The sequence below is a fragment of the Acomys russatus genome, chromosome 30 (genome assembly GCF_903995435.1).
Source record: "Acomys russatus chromosome 30, mAcoRus1.1, whole genome shotgun sequence".
Taxonomy (NCBI): domain Eukaryota; kingdom Metazoa; phylum Chordata; class Mammalia; order Rodentia; family Muridae; genus Acomys; species Acomys russatus.
This window is the reverse complement of record NC_067166.1, coordinates 2,825,869-2,844,268: the sequence shown is the minus strand read 5'-3', so window position 1 is coordinate 2,844,268 and position 18,400 is coordinate 2,825,869.

Genomic DNA, 18,400 nt, shown 5'->3' with positions numbered 1-18,400 from the left:
TTTAGTTTGTGTGTATAGGGGTGTGCGAGGGTGTGTGTGCCCTGATGCGCATGTGGAAGTTAGGGGACAACTTTCTGGAGTTGGTTGCCACCTCCTGCTGCTTTACAGATCCTGGAGATCAAACTCAGGTAGGCAGGCTGGGCAGCAAGTTGAATAAGATTCTAATGAAAAATGAAAGCTTTATAAAATCCCAACACAGAGACTGCAGCCCAGATGCTTCCGATAGTTGAGCTGACTGTTCATTCTTTAAAGGCAGCTATTTTTTTTTTTATTTGAATTGCATTACCTTTAATTCTGTAAATTGGATGTCATACAGCAGGCGGCAAACCGCTGTGAGTAATTACAATGTTCACTGCTGAGTTATGTGCCTTCATCCTGAAAGCTAGGCCACGGCTTGGGCAAGCTGTACAACCAGGTCTCCAGGCGCTGCCTCTTCTTCAGGGAATCTCAGCAACTCTCCTGAGGGTTGAATGCATCTCTAATCACTTACGGGTTCACTCGAGACCTGTTGGAGACATGAGTACCTTAGCTCAGCAGCTAAGGGAACACCTAAAGGGCTGTAGCAGGAGACGTTTCAGGCAGAAGAAGATGAAGGAAGCTGTAGAAGCTAACGAAGACTCAGGCACTGCTAGCTCTCTGCAGCGGCCTGAGGTCTCTGTTAGACTTTACTGTAGACCACAGCGCAGAAGTGCAACCCCACATTTGGCTGGCTGTGAAGGTGGGCCTGAAAAGATGCATGCATTCGGGACCTACTTACATACCTTTTGGATGTGCGCCAGGTTTAGTGTTTAGCGAATTGTTGTTTGTTGTTGGTTTATGCGTTTGTTTGTTGGTGGTTGTTTGTTTTCCTTCCTTCCTCTCTCTCCTCTTTCCCCTCTTCCATGCCCACCCCCCACATTTCTCTCTGGCAGGGTCTTGCTATGTTGGTTAAACTGGCTTTGCAGCAATCCTCCTGCCTCTACTTCTCAGCTACCAGTTTTATAGCCATGCATTCTTACATCCTGCCTCCATATTTGCTTAATAGAAATCATCTCCAGGTTTTGAAAAGTACAGAAATCTTAGCGTAACTGTAATATAAAATGTTTTAAACACTAAAAATGTAAATACTTTCTTTTCAGAAATCTTTTATCTTCTGTCCTTGGGGAAACAGATCCATGTGAAGATCTCTCAGCTACAGATAGAGGTGTGTCTTGGGTGTATGTTAAATATTTATGCATGTTATATGTCTTATGTATAATATACATATGTATCGATAAAAATAGAATATTCTGGCTATACAAGTCTAAAGTTTACTTAAGATATGCTTGGACTTGTGCAAATAGACACATGTGAGATTTAGAACCATCCGATTGAAGAAACATCATTTTGTCAGGTGAACAAATGTTGGGACTCTGGTCTCAGCTCCTCTGATTTCACCACTGGAGACTGAAGTGGGAATACACGCAGTAGGCAGTGTGATCTCACCACTGGAGACTGGAGTGGGAATACACGCAGTAGGCAGTGTGATCTCACCACTGGAGACTGGAGTGGGAATACACGCAGTAGGCAGTGTGATCTCACCACTGGAGACTGGAGTGGGAATACACGCAGTAGGCAGTGTGATCTCACCACTGGAGACTGGAGTGGGAATACACGCAGTAGGCATTGTGATCTCACCACTGGAGACTGAAGTGGGAATACACGCAGTAGGCAGTGTGCTGCCCCCTAAAGCCTCAGTGTTTCCCATGCAGTCCTCAACAAACCTCACAATTCGTCCTCACACTTAAGTGGAACAATCTCCGTGTCCAGGATTTGCTCGTGGCAATCAATGCATGGGGACTTGAGTTTGATCCTCAGGAGCCATTTAAAACCTGGACATGGTGGTACATGCACCTGTAACCCTGACACTGCTGTGTAGATACAAGTACACCTGGGACCCTCTGGCCAGCTAGTGTAGCAAAAACGGTGAGCTCCATATCCAGTAAAGAGATTTGCCTCAAAAAACAAGATAAGGTGCAGAGCAATAGAGGAAGAAACCTGAACACTGGTGTGCATGCACCCGCATGTGACCTGAGTATCTATTTGCATTATTTTGGGTTGTCTGTGAGTGCCATAAGCATGTGCATGCAAGTGCATACTATGATGTACCATGTGCAGGTCAGAGGACAGCTTATAGGAGTCATTTCTCCCGCTTCACCATATGAGTTCCAGAAGACCAAACTCAGGTCATCAGGCTTGGCTGCAAGTGCCTTTACCCACTGAGCCATTTTCCTGGCCCTACCTCGAATTTTCAAATGCCGAGTGCACAGAAGCTTACATGTCTGGCTTTCACAGTAAATACATTTACCACACACACACACAAAAAATTTAGTAATTTGTGGAACTACTGAAATGGCTGAGAAGCTAGACCTGAAACGAATTTGCCAGGAAATGCACCCCAAACCTAGTGAGGAAACCACCCCACCGCGAGTGAGAAGTAAGCAGCCTGCAGAGCGGCAACTGTGAGGCTTGCTCAATCCTGAGCCAACTGCTAAACCACCCTTTCCACTCCCACTTGGTCTCCAGACAACAGATACTTTAGCAGCTGTTACACTGCCTGCACGAGAAACAGAGAAAGCATAACTGGATCTGTTTCATTTTTATTAATTCCCAAGTCAAAATTCAGCACTGGCAAACAGATTGACAAAAATGAAATCATATGTTTGTACCCTAGCTGCAAAGGAGGCCGGGGAAGCAAGCATTTGGCATTTTAGCTTCTAAAGCAGGCGGTGCTTGCTAAACTGGTGCACTAGGGAAATCCTCAGAAAGGAAAAAGTCACAAATGAAAACAGATATTCTTGCTTTGGTTTGCTTGATAGCGATACAGGCCTTTCCTTTTAAAATTAAACATAAGAGGCCCAAATTTTCTCCTAACAGAACGAAATCATTTTCCCCCTAGTAACTGAAACATCAACTCCAAAGTCAAGAACTCTGAGCTTGTCAGCACATGCCAGGAGAAGTGGGAGCTGCAGGGAAATCTGAGGCCAGCCAAGCCACATGAGACCCTGACTCAAAAAAACCAGCACCAAGGAAGCTAAACTTTCTGGAGCATGTTCATTTCTCTAAGTTCATCGCTAAAGGAAGCTAAACTTTCTGGAGCATGTTCATTTCTCTAAGTTCATCACTAAAGGAAGCTAAACTTTCTGGAGCATGTTCATTTCTCTAAGTTCATCGCTAAAGGAAGCTAAACTTTCTGGAGCATGTTCATTTCTCTAAGTTCATTGCTAAAGGAAGCTAAACTTTCTGGAGCATGTTCATTTCTCTAAGTTCATCGCTACGCTACCTTGACGTTCTAGCACGTATTCTGTAAGATGAAGTTAACCCTTCCTAATGTGACTTGTATAACATAGATGGACAAAAAAAGAGAGGACGAAAGACGGGAAATAGTGGACTCCGTAACTATATGCAGGATGACACACAAGCACAAATGTATTTCTTTTCTTCTCTCTTGCCTGCTGGGTGGTTTGCCACAAGTGGCCATTTTTCTCCAGCTAACACTTCCGCTCATCAGAGCTGCATCTGGTGGGAGAACCAAATTCTTACTAGTGTGTTGATAACCTATTGATATAAGCCTGCTGCGGCCATTGTTAATTTATTCCTTTAAAGAAGCACAAACAAATAGATGTCCGGTGAGATCCCTCAGTTATGATGACCTGAATTCAGTCCCCAGAACCCATATGGTAAAGAGAACTGATATCTGCACGACGTCCTCTGACCTCTACATGCACACTGTGGCAACGGCATGCCAATGGGCAAGCAGACATACAGACACAGGCATGCGCAAATGAATAAATCTACTGAAAATGGGGAAAATCACAGCTGGCCTTGAATTCCTAATTCTTCTCTCTCCGTCTCCCAAGGGCTGGGATTACAGGGTTTGCCACCACGCCCATTTGGAGACTCTCTGTGTCTGTGTCTGTGTCTGTGTCTGTGTCTGTGTCTGTGTCTGTGTCTGTCTCTGTCTCCTCCCCCCCCCCTCACACACACACAGACACACACATACACACACACATACATTTAAGTATTATACTTTGTATTAGAAAATATACAGCACAGGTTCATGTGTTCAGAAATGTTGGCCCTTTGAACTCAGAGGTTATAAAACAAATACTATTAAAAGGACTTGAAGTCGGAAGGGAATATGGGATGGAGGGTCCCAGAGGAGTTGGTGAGTGGGCTGGAGCTGAATATGGTCAAAACACATTGTTGCATTACGAAGCTCTCAAAAATAAATAAAATATGTTATTTCTCTTTAAAAAGTCTTGGGCCCTGTCTGGTGAGGACGTGGTGGAAATCTCAGGTGATAAAGGAAGCAATTCACTGGGGATGGGGGTTGGTGAACTTTTGGGGGTTCAACCTAGATCCTCCCTCACTCTGCTCCCCGTGTCCCATGGCGTGAGCTGCCTTGCTCCACCATATACTCTTCCTCTCCACTCCAATGAAGACAATCAAAAGTAAATGTTTACAGTTAGTATGCAGCCTCATATTTCGTCCGTGAGGGAATTCTAGAACTATCAATAAATCTGACAAACGTGGAGTGACTCACTCATCTAAGATCTGTGTGTCTGTGAGCTTGGTCTCCGTGGCTGGCACGTTGAACTCTTGATAATTTTGATCATCAGTCTTCTGAGCAGGCGACGCCAAGCCTAATGATGGAGGATGATTCACACCTATGGGAACGATTGATAGCTGTGTGGCTGAGTGGTGAGCGTTCACGTGAAGCGTGCATATTTAGCTAGGTGTGGTGCTCTGGATCGTCATTGCAGCACTTAGGAGGCTGAGGAGGAGGGGTAGCCTGTGCTACATATCAGACCCTACCTCAAAAATAAATAAAAGACAGAAACAAAGAAAGGGAGAGCGCAAGTTCGTTGACTCGCTCTCAGTGATCCATTCCCATGGTTCTACTCTGCATCTTGTCACCAGTCCTCCTATTTTATTCCTTCCAACCCCTTAATCATCCAGACAAATTACCAGCTACCATCTGTAACCCTGACCATGGAGTTCTTGGAGGACACTGGGCCGGAGTGTATTATTCTCATCTTCTGAAGGAGTTGGAGAGTTGATTTCCTGGGACCCCTTTATGGCTAGTAGCTTCTGCTGCTGTGTTTTGCTCTGTTGCTGCAATGGCTAGGATCAAACCAAAGATTATTTCTTTAAAAAACAATTTTATTTTGCTCAAAAGAAAGAGAATTTTCCTAAGAACCCTAAGATGTACAGTAGTTCTTTGTCAGAGACTGTGATATACCAAGGCAAACCAGAAGACACAATAATCTGAACCAGCTAGAAATTATTCTTTTGATCTTGGTACCATTGGTACCAACAAAGGGCAACAGCATCACAAGCCACAAAGGAGAGCCTAGGTGAAGACACTGAAGTCTCTAAGATCTAGCAACATCAAAGCTCAAATGTAGTGTTTTGGGTGGCAGAGTATCACAATTTGTCCATCACTTTGGTGGATGTGTTTTGTGTGTCCCATATTGTGAGGACAGAGAATGTATATTAGCGCTGTGGTGGGGAGATGGCTCAGTGGATCAATGACTGCAATGCAAGTGTGAGGACCAGAGGTTCAGATGCCTAGGACCCTCAGAAATGCCATGTGGGTGTGGCCCACCTGTAGTCTCAGCCTTTGGAATTTACTGAGCAAGCTGGCTAGATAGATGAGGAAATAAAGAAGCTCTAGGTTCACGTGAGGGATCGCGCCTTAGTACATAATGTGGAGCTAGCAGAAATAGATTCAAAAAAGCACCTGGTGTTGACCTCTGGTTTCCACATGCCCATACACATGACAACACTCATATGCACATGCACACACATGCAAAGAGTAACACAATATTTTTAATATGTTATGCTAAAAGATAACGTTATACAAGAAAAGGCAACCATTGGGTTATTAAATAATGGGGCGATCAACAGAAACACTACAATAGACACAAATGTGATGCAATTATAACGCAATAAAAGATTAGTCAGAATGAAGTTAATATACCAAGAAAGAACTGTTGAAAATCAGACAAAGCCAGATATGACGGCTTATGCCTGTGATCCCAGCACTTGGGAAGATGACACAAGGAGATTACCCTGAGTTTGGGGACTAACTGAGCTACAGACTATGAGACCCCCTCTCATAAAATCACAACACCAAATCGAATAAAAGCACCACTAACAAACACTGTGTTTAGATGAAACAGTGAGCTTTGCTAATGGGCTGGGGAGGAGGTCAGGAGTGGAGTCTTGCTGACCACATGTGATTGATTCCTGGCACCAGAGATGAGGAAGAGGAGGAGGAGGAAGAAAGGAAAAGGAAGAGGAGGAGACTGTCTTACTAATACCATGGTGTTTGAGAAGAAATCTTAAGCCTCTTTGCCCTCAGGGTTGCTTTGTGTGGCTTAGTGTTGTCTTTAAAACCTAGTGCCTTCCTTCCTTTGCTCAGCCTACCTCACAGGTGGTTTCCTCATGAAGTGCATCCCTTCATGGTTGTAAGTAGCCCCAACATCTCTTTGCACATTTGAGAGGAGGTGGGAGTGGTGGGCAGTGAATCTTCTTCCATTTTTGTAAAGAGCAAACTCTTTCCCAGAAGTTCTCAGCCTACTTCCTCTTCTGTCTTTGAGGTCAGAAGTAGATCTGCCTCTAACGCGATCACGAGCAAAGGAGAAGTGATAAGCGGTTGGGTCAGACCTGTCGTGATTCATCAGCAACTGTGACCAGCTCCTAAATAGTCATAGAGCCCTCCTCAAACAGGACCGAGAAACAGCTCTTGGGCAGACAAAATAGACTCTGCCTCAATTGCAACTGTTTTTTTGTGTGGTAAATATGTTTGCAAACAGCTGAGGGTGGGAAGAACTTATTCTGCCCTCAGTCTCTCTGACATGCCATCTGAAATCATTCTACTGGTGTCCTCTCTAGAAACTAAGTTGGTTGAAGCTAAGTTAGTATTTCAATATAGCTGCTATATGTTATTCTCTTAGTAGTCCTGAAACCCTGCAGACACAGGTACAGGCCAGTCGCGAACTGGTCAAAAGCTTTGCCGTAGTAGAAAACCAGTAAAGGTCATGATAAACAACTCTGTTGCTTGTGACCTTCCAACAGAACCACATATGCAAACCAGACCCCAGACAGAGGAGACGGTACGTTGAAAGATGTGGTAAAAATATTAATAACACTGGTATTATTACTTCCTAGTCATGGTTCTAAAATTTTTTGAGAGATGTCTCTTCCAAAGACATCAATTCCTTGAAGACTTTGGATAAGCAGTGTAGTTGCATGAAACATAACTGAGCACCTACACATTCTTTTCTTTTTTCTTTTTCTTTCTTTCTTCCTTTTTTTTCTGTTACAGTGTGTGCTTTATGGAAACAACAAAGTTAAACCTAGTTGGGCATGGTGGCACACACAAGTTAGGAATACCAGGAAACTAGAGAGTGAGGCAGGATGGTGAGTTTGAGGCCAGCCTTGACTACCCAGCAAGTGCCAGCCTACTCATGGCAATGTAGAAAAACCTTGTCTTAAAATATCAATAAGGACAATGACAATAATATGAAGATTAAGGTTCTGAAATCAGGAGAAAACTGGCTTCCTAAAGCTGTCCTCTGATGTCCAAATGGAGGTCATTGAGTGCTTATGAACATATACACCATATACATACTTGCGCGCACACACACACGATAAATAAATAAATAATAAAATAATTTTTTGTTTTTAAAAATACATATTACTCAACTAATGGTTCAGATAGCTTGAGTGTCTAGATCCCCCTTTCTCATTAGACTTGGCACATATGTTGTATATATAATGATAATTGCGTGTCGGTGATCATTTATTTTAAGATTTATTTTATTTTATGTGGTTTTTTCTGCATGGGATATATACCATGTGCAAACTTGGTACCCAAGGAGGTCAGGCAAAGCCATCAGATTCCCAAGAATTGGAGTGGTTGTGAGCTACCAGGTGGTGTTGGGAATCAAACCCAGGTCCTCTAGAAGAACTGAAGGGCTCATAACTGCCAAGCCATGCCTCTCTTAGGAATCGTTTTTCTTAATTCCTAGCTTTACACAAGAACGTTAAGAGTGCAGTATGATGGCACATTTTGCCAGCTGGCACTGAGCTCCTCCTGTTCTGAGATCCACTGTTTGCTAAAATAGTGGCCGTTATATCTTATTCTCTTCGTTGTCCTGAAATCTTGCAGACATAGGTACTGGTCGGTCACGCACTGGCCAAGAAATGTAGAACAGGAAAAGATAAAAGGTCATGGTAAGAAACTCTGCTTGCTTGTGACCTTCCAACAGAGCCACATATGCAAACCAGACCCCACACAGAGGATGCTGGGGGGAGGGGAGCACATCAGAAAGAACAAAAAATAGACTCCAATTGTTCAAGTGGCTCCATGTGGCCAAAGTACCTATGCCTCAAGAAAAAACAAAACCTATTCTTAACTGGGGCAGAACAACCTGTTTTGCCACTCCAAATAATAGTCAATGTTTCTTCTTTATCATTTAGAAACAAGAGCTTTTTGCTTCATTGACTAATTAAGTCACCTACAGCCAAGCGTGGCCAGGCAGTGGCCGCAGTGCTTTAGAAGTGACTAGTATGTTCAGATGGTCTGCGAATCCTGGTAACTCGTGTACCCCAATGCAGTGAGTCGGGGTGGGGCTTAACACCACACGTTGTTGCTTTGTAACAAGGCCTCATGGGAAAGAGAAGCTGTGAGTTTCAAGATCCATATCTGAACAGCAGGTTACAGATAATTAAAAACAGACCATGGTAACGACAAAGAAAAGGAGAAAACTCAATTTTTTTTTCCTTCAAACAGTGATCGTGTTTAGCTTGTTGAAAATAAAATCCAAGAAAGTCCCAGGGACCCTTGGCTCTGCGCTGCTTGTTGGCATGGCCATAAGAGCTTCATTTTTTTCTTCAGAGCATCTTTTTTTTTTTTAATTCTCAAGTTAGAATAACAATTTTCATCTGTGACGCCTAGTACATTTGATTTTTTTTTTTTTTTTTTTTTTTTTTTTTTTTGTAAATAAGGGCAAATAAGGGGAGCAGCTGCTCTTTGGAGAAATGCGCTAGAGAAGACAAGCCTGGAAAAGTCACATTACCGAACAACGAATTGAATGGGAACAAGTGAGGTGAGATTGTGATAAAGAGTGAGTCAGTGGGGCATAGACAGTTCAGCCTTTGATGAGATTCCTCAGGTATTGACCTGCTGGTAACTTGAAGTAAGAACAGGAGCAAAGGTCAAGTTGAATCTTTAAACAGTTGTGGGAAGCTGGGAGGAAGGAAAGGTATAACAGAGTCTGTTTCTAGAAGTCTTGTGTTATAGGAGAGAAGGCGTCACGCTGCAAGGCAGAAGCAACCGGAAGGATCCGTGTGCAACGATCAATGCCAGGGACAGCTCGCAGAGCACGTAACAGGCTGATTAAATGCAGGTTTACAAAGAGACGACCAGATGAAGGCAGGATGTGTGTATGATCAACTGTTCACAGTTAGCATAGAACTCTAACATATTTCTCAAGAAATCAAAATAAAAGGGAAATCTAATGTGAAATATACGAACTGAGCAATATATACTTTTCCTTTGGAGACTATTTTAAATGAATAAAGCAGTGACAGTTGCACAGTGAAAAGGGGTTTTGTTCGTTTGAAATGGATGATAGCATATTGAGTAATTCAGTGTTTTGGTACACAAACAACTACACTGAAGTGGGTTGCCTTCTAAAATCTTTGTCAGATTTAAAATATAATTCAGACTTAAAAACAAATAGCTTGCATTTGGGGGAGCGCAGTACAATGATACTTTGTATCAAAGTGGACTAGTATTATTTTGGGGGACACAATATAGGCATGTTTGGGTTTTTGGACTCCAAAATGATCATGTCAATGATTCAGTAATGACTTTCTAGAATGTTATTGTTAATGCGTGTATAGTATAGATGAAGTATATTGTGGTGTTCCTTTTTAAAATTGTCAAGTACAAGACTTGTGAAAACCTCTAGGTGGATTTATTAATATATGGCGACAATGCTGTGCTTAAAACAATTGCTTAAAAATGCATTGTGGAAAATATTAATGTTAATTAAAAATAATTAGCCAGGAGCTCATGAGCCAGCTAGGCTGAAGTATGACGATTAGCAGAAATAATAAGAGAGACTCTACTTTCAACAAGGAGGATACTGAAGAAAAAAGGACTGCTAAAGTTGTTCTCTGATCTCCACGCATGTGCATGGCACACATGAACCTAAACACATACACACATGCACACACGCAGGCACGGATGCACACACACACACGCGCACACACGCACACACGCGCATGCACGCACAGATGCACACACACACGCACACACACACACATGCACACACGGATGCACACACACACGCACACACGCACACGCACGCACGGATGCACACACACACACGCACACACGCGCACACACGCGCACGCACGCACAGATGCACACACACACACACACACAATTTTAAAAGAAAGCTCTAGATATGCAAAATATAATAATAGATTCTTAACATAAAATATTTTATTACTGTTTTTGTGTGTGTGTGATACATGTGAATATGGGCACATGCATGTGTGCAAGTGCATGCATGTGTGTGTGCGCGTGCGTGAGAGAGAAAGAGAGAGAGAGAGAGTGAGAGAGCCAGAGGACAAAGTTACAGAGTCATATGTCTCCTTCTGCAGTGGGTTCCAAGGTCTGAACTCAAGTTATTAGACTTATAAGGTAAGTACTGGCCTCAAAATGTAATAGTTCTTCTTTTTTTCAATTTTTAAAAAATTTTATTAATTTATTCAGATTACAACTCAATTGTTATCCCATCACTTGTATCCTCCCGTTCCTCTCTCCCTCCCGCTTTCACCCTATTCCCCTCCCCTAGGGCTATGACCGAGGGGGACCTCCTCCCCCACTACATGGTCATAGGCTATCAAGTCTCATCTTGGCAGCCTGCTTATTCTTTCTTTGAGTGCCACCAGGCCTCCCCACCAAGGGGAAGTAGTCAAATATGGGGCACCAGAGTTCATGTCAGAGTCAGTCCCTGCTCTCCACACAACTGTGGAGAATGTGCTGTCCATTGGCTAGATCTGGGTAAGGGTTTGATGTTTACTATTGTATTGTCTTTGGTTAGTGCAATAGTTTGAGCAGACAGACACCCCTGGGCCCCAATCCACCCATTGCGATGTTCTTCTTGTAGGTTTCTAGGGCCCTCTGGGTCCTTCTATTTCCCCATCTCCTATATTTCTCTTACCTAGAGTCTCAGTAGGATGTCCTCACATCTATCCCAATCTCCTGGTAAGTGAAGACTTTCGTGAGACATGCCTTTTGGGCTAGTGCCCAATTATAAGTGAGTATAAACCATGTGAGTCTTTCTGTTTCTGGATTAACTCACTCAGTATGATCATTTCTAGTTCCATCCATTTGTCCACAAATCTCGGGATTTCCTTGTTTTTAATAGCTGAGTAGCATCCCATAGTGTAAATGTACCACAGTTTCTTTATCCATTCTTTAACTGAGGGACATTTAGGCTGTTTCTAGGTTCTGTCTATTATGAATAAGGCTGCTATGAACATGGTTGAGTAAATGTTCTTGTTGTGTGGTGGAGCATTTTCTGGGTATATCCCAAGGAGTGGAATAGCTGGGTCTTGAGAAAGCCCTATTCCCAGTTTTCTGAGAAAGCGCCAGATAGATTTCTAAAGTGGTTGAACAAGTTTGCATTCCCACCAGCAATGAAGGAGTTCCTCTTTCTCCACATCCTTGCCAGCTATCCAAAGAAAGTAACCAAAATACCCAAAATATTTCTTAATATAACTAGTCGTCAAAAACCTAAATGCATAGGTCAAAGAGAAAATATAAGCAACTAGTTGTCAAAAACCTAGGTCAAAGAGAAAATAAGCAAGGTTTTAAAAAATCAACTTTTTTTTTCATTGCTGAACTTTCATGAAATGAAATGCATTTCATGGACTTGGGCATGTGTCCCATGATGTACCTGTGAAGATCAGAGGACAGTTCTGTGGTGTTGGCTCTCTTCATCCACCTTCATGTGGCTGTGCTGGTTTGAAGGAGAATGGACCCAGAAGCCCGTCTATCTGAGTGTCTGGCTCACAGCTGAAGGACCGTTTAAGATGGACTGGAAGGTGCATCCTCGTTGGAGGAGGTATGTCACTGGGGGGTGAGTTTTCAGGTTATAAAAGTCCACACCAGGCTCAGTCTTGCCTTTTGTCTATCTCCTGCCTGTGGATCAGAAAGAGAAATAGAATCAGAGAAAGACTACACAGAAGAAAGGATGAAACTTTGCATAGTTCAAACTTACCATGTTTAAGATGAGTAGAAAATGTAAAGTTCCTGATGTAGTTCAGAGCTTTAATTAAAAACTTTATTTTTTTCCTCAAAATAAATAAATAGAATAGAGCCAAATATTTTTGTTTGCATGTTGTACCTGATTTTAAAAAACTGGATTATTCCCACTTTAAAAAGCTATCTGAGGACAGAAAAAAAGGAATATTTGTCAATAAGATTGAGTTTTACAATGATGGTATATGATACAAGGCATACATAAGAACACAAAGATCATAAGATGATGCCATGAACTCACAATAAGCATTCTAACGTAAAGATTAGCACACTAAGTATAACAATCTATAAAAAGCATAACGTAGTACAAAATGGGGGATAAATTGTATTTATCCTATGAACACAACATTTTTGACAAAGAGAAAAATGTACAGGTTTATAAATATAGTTCATCAAATTAATAGAATACAGAAGGAAAAACAAAGTATATGGGGGAAGCATACCATGTAAATTCAATAAAACTTAAGCATGATGAATGTTCTTAGTAAACTAGAGATAAAAGAGCTTTTAGTGTCCATTTATAAATCAGAAACTATTCTTCCTCTTCAAAGCAGGAGTGATTTAATATAGATGATTGTCTACACTGGTGACAGAAGCCAAAGCAGGCATGATGAGTCAGCTAGCTACTCAAGAGCAGGAGACAGTATGCCCTGAGGTCTAGAAAGACAGTAGGAGAAGCAGTTTGCTATTGGAGCCAGAAGGCTAGACACCAGTGAGAGGTAAGATTGGCCTTGCCTGACGGGAGCTGGTCCATGAAAGGAGGGACCCTCTGGCAAGTGTTGGACCTACAGAGGAGAGACAGGGATTGCTGGAAATACCAGAAGATAACAGGATAATCTGTCATCCTGGCATCTCCTACTGTCTCCTAGTAGCTATCCCACTGTGAAGTTGGAGGGCAGAGAAAAACTGGAAGTGTTATTTTGTTGAAATACAGAACACAGTAGGAGAAAGAGATCTGAAGGCAAACTCATTGGAATTCAATAAAGGATTGGAACAGAGATGCAAAGAGTAAGAGTAAAAGGCACGTGAGCCTCACAAGTATTTCCATGACCTGGTTTTAAAACTTGGAGGTTGATGTATTATTATTTCAGTACTGATCTGATATACATATTTTATAGGCATTCTTTCATGTATATTAAATATTTCATTAAACTTCAAAACAATGGGATACAAATGTGCCAGTATACCCTAATCTCCTTTTTGTTTCCCATATTATTTCACACAGTATGAAAACATAGAAATATACATGAACTTTGATAAGGGAGAGGATTTTAATAAAAGGTAAAAACACCCCCTAATTATAAGTGAGTTATTGAAACTACAGTTGATGAAGAAGCCAGTATGAAGATGTAGGTGAGTAATAGAGCATTAGTCTAGAATGCGTGAAGAGGATCCGGCTTCAATGCTCAGCATCACCAATAAATAAATAAATATATAAAAGGAATCAGAAAATTGTAAGACATAAAATCAGCTTTCCTTGTTGATGATCATTTAAAATCCAAATGATATCATTTAGGGCAGCATAGAGGGGCTGTCAATGTCAATGAGGGGTCTAGATACCAGTACCCACATTTATTCCATGTAAGGAAATAATTTCTTCTGTAAAAGTGATTTTATTGTATGTCTATCTATGTGTGTCTGCATGAGTTTCTGTGTGCCATGTACTTGCAGGTGCCCTCTGAGGCCAGAGGACATTGGATCTCCTAGAGCTGAGGTGACAAGAGGTTGTGAGCATCAGAGGGTACGGGTGCTCAGTGCTGACCTTGGGTCTTTGGAAAGAGCAGTATGTGCTCTTAACAGCCGAGCCATTTCTGCAACCCAGCAGAAGTGACGTAGGTGGAAGTCTACGTGGAGCCTGTGGAACGAAGTATGGTAGACAGATACTGTCAAGAGAGAAAACACTTCTGCTTCATGGTAGTAAACATCTGATTTTTTTTCTTTCTTCTTAATAAATATAAACATAAATCAGAGAAAAAATGGGGGGAAGGGAATATATCAAGACGCAGTGCTCACTCACAATCAGCATTTGGGGAGAGTGCCAGAGCAAGGGACAGCAAGAGAATGAACGGAAATTTCATGGTCAGCGTAGAATGCACAAGGAGCTCAGAAAACCAACCACCAAGGAAACAAGCAACCCAATTAAAAACTGGAACATGGCTCTAGGCAAAGAGTTATCAAAAGAACACGTACAGATCGCTGAGAAGTATCTGTTCTAAGGTTTAACATCCTTAGCCACCACAGAAATGCAAATCAAAACTACTTTGAGATTTTGTCTTATCCCAGCCAGAGTGGCAAACATGAATAAGGCTAAGACAGCCGCTGATGTGGCTGTGGAGAAAGAGGAACAGTTTCACTGCGGTTAGGGGCGCGAACTGGGACAGCCTCTGTGGAGACAAGTGTGAAGGTCTTAAAGATGCTAGAAATAGATCTACCATATGTCCCAGGCACACCACTTGAGCATATACTCAAAGGACCCTACATCCCACTATAGAGATACTTGTAACTGTGAGTTTCCACCTAGGTCCAGAAGCGACAACACAGTGCCAATGAGGAGTGGTTTGATGTGGTGTCACTGGAAAGAAACTTGAAACCTTTCCATTTCTGGACCTAGTAAATGTACATGTGTTTTCAGAGAATTTGGTACTTTTAAAATCAAGCTGTCTCGGTGCAAGGCTCTCTACGGCTGTGACGGGATGCTTGAATGTCAATGAAGAAATTAAGAACAGAAAAGGGAGCCAGGCGGTGGCTCACGCCTTTAATCCCAGCACTCGGGAGGCAGAGGCAGGTGGATCGCTGTGAGTTCGAGGCCAGCCTGGTCTACAAAGCGAGTCCAGGGACAGCCAAGGTTAACACAGAGAGACACTGTCTTGAACCCCCCCCCAAAAAAAAACCAGAAAAGGGAAAGTGGAAGCACAGAAGCTGGTGCTGGTGGGGTGACAGCTCAGCACCAAATAGAATACAAGGCATTGAATTAGATTCGCTTCATCTCATACACTGGGCAGAGTGATACGGCATGCTTGTAATAATATCAGTGTTTTGGGGAGAGATGGCTCAGTGGTTAAGAGCGCTGCCTGCTCTTCCGGAGGTCCTGAGTTCAATTCCCAGCAACCACATGGTGGCTCACAAGCATCTGTAATGTGATCTGATGCCCTCTTCTGCAGATAAAGTATTCATATACAATAAATTTTTTAAAATAATAATAATATCAGTGTGCACGTGCATGCATGTGTGTGTGTGTGTGCTGAGGGGGACGCTGTAGGACATTTTCTATATATATATTTTTTTTAATACAACTAACTGTACATCGAAGAGTTTAAAAAAAAATGCCTTTTCTAGAGTTAGACATTTAGAAATGAACACTGGCATAGCTAATTCCAAACAAAAGTTGAAAAGGAGAGAACAACTGCATAGAAGATATTTGTAATTGATGCCCTTTTCTGTGGCTAGCTTGTGGTTATGTGCCCTCTGGAGTCTCTGGGGAAGCTAAGTACTTACTTGACAGGGCGAGAGATGAGCTTTAAAGCAGCACGGCACTTTGGAGATATTTCAACCTTGACCGTACATGACTAACCACCTGGAAAGTTTTTAAAATATCAGAATCCCAGCTCACATGCCAGGTGACAGGAAGACACATTGATCTCGGCCCCTGCGATAGCCGTGAGGAGCACACCCTTGACTTTATCCACACTGCTACGCAATAACTCCGGAAGTTCCCTTGAAAGAGTGTGCACATCATGAGTCCCTTGTCACAACCATGTGACCTCTCAGGGCAGCACGCACTATAGAAATCTGACAGTATTAGAGCTTGGGCTAAGTACAAGAGAAGTCTAATTGAGAGAGAAGAAATATTTGGGCTCTTCTCCCAGCGCCAGAGCGGTTACAGTGCTATGGAGTAATACTAGAAGCATTGCAAATGCTTAGGCACCAACCTGTGTGTTGACTGAGTCGAATCTCTGCTGGGGGCTGGGGGGTGGGAGGACGGAGAGCCATGGACAGTGTCTCCACTAGCAATGGACTAGTGAGATTGGAGCATGTTCAAACCCCACAATTCTCAAACTTGAGATTTAAATCTCATCCCCAGGGCTGGAGAGATGGCTCAGAGGCTAAGAGCACTGTCTGTTCTTCCAAAGGTCCTGAGTTCAGTTCCCAGCAACCACGTGGTGGCTCACAACCATCTATAAAGAGATCTGGTGCCCTCTTCTGGCCTGCAGGGTTATAAGCAGGCAGAGCACTGTGTACATAATAAATAAATATCTTTTATAAATAAATAAATAAATCTCATCCTGAGAACCGAAGGCTTGGGACAAAGCTCTCTCCTTGTTTCCATGCCTGCCTCAGGATCACGTGACACAGCTCGGAGGTGGTTACAGGTGGCCAAGCATGTGAGCTGTCACCTGCTATCTCACCCCGTGCAGATCGAGCATCGCAGGCACCCTAGCCCCAGCCAGTCAAACACATTCATCCTCAAAGACCTGTGCCCACTGTCCAAGGTTTTCAAGTGCCGTTTTCACCTGAAATAAATCGGTCAGCCCCATCTACTTCACCAGTGACCGCTGAGACTTGCTGTTTATTCTGGGGAAAGGAGGACTCTTCGCCTTTCCCATCACCGCTGGAGACTGGACTTCGGGCCAGGCAGCCACAGTGGAAGCACCCTGATGATCTCCTAGAGCTCACCCAGGCTCTGCGAGACCACTGCCCAGTTCATCCGCTCAGCTGGGACCTCCTGGAGCCCCCGAGCTCCCAGCACATGACCCAGCGCTGATGCGTGCTTGCTCCAGGTGTAAACCAATCAGGCCATTTAACCAAAGAGCCTCAAGGCTTCAGCATCATCACCTGCCTCGGCTTTTGGCTCCCAAGCTTGTGGCCTCAGGGATCGGCGGTACAACTAAAAGAGCTATAACCCTCTGCTGCTAGAGTGGCTGTTTTTACTTTAAAAAAAAAAAAAAAAGCAGTAATACTTATTGCAGAGAAAATCCTCCTAGCTAGATGCGGATCCAGTTCTGTGTTTCACCCTTCCCCACCTGTAAACCAATGTTCCTGAAAGAAGTGGGGACCCAGAGGACATGTGTTTCACCCTTTTCCACCCGGAAGCTGACAACGCTCGGACTTCCGCCCGTGTACTTCTGGTGACAGGAGACAGGGAACCAGAGTGTACATGATACTTCTGTAAGAAAATAGTGATTCTGGTCATGGCAAGACAGCACAGCTGCTAACGGCGCTTGTTGCCAAACCTGACCACCCAAATTCTACCCCTGGGAACCACACCGTAGAAGGATGAAAATTGACTCGCACACTTTGTGCTCTGACACACACACACACACACACACACACACACACACACACACACACACAATCTGATACCTCCACATTAAAAAAAAAAAGTTTTTTTTTTTTAAAACCATGGTTCTGCCCTGTGCATAGTTACACACTTCCATAATTTCAGCATGTGATAGAGGCTAAGGCAAAGGATCGCTTTGATGATGGAGCCAATGTGATCTACCTAGCTCATCCAGGTTCCATCAAAACCAAACAAAGCAGGCCTGGATTTGTAGTTCACTTAGGTAGAAAGCTTCCTAGTATGCAGGCATGGGACGAACTGGGTGTGGTGATGCGCACTTCTAACTCCAGCATTTAGGAGGCACAGGCCAAAGGATCTAACATTTAAGGTCATTCTCCGTTATGTGACATGTTCAAGTTCATCGCCTGGGATACATGGAATCCTGTCTCAAACGATAAACCAAACAAAATGTATTATATTTATTGTACTTTATTTTGTAATAAATAATTTTTAAAAAATGAATCATATGTAAAGGTTTAAAAGAGGAGAAAAAGTAGCAACGCAGCCAGTGTTTCTGGTGGCTAAGATGTAATGTCTGGAGGAGTTGTTTATGTGAAACAGCTGTTTCTGAAGGGACATCATCCACACGTACTGAAAGACGAGACAAGGCGAAGCACAGAACAATCAATCTAAGGGCTGGCGGGGTGGACGACAGCTGGCACCGACTGAAACTAGCTCAGCCGTCTGTT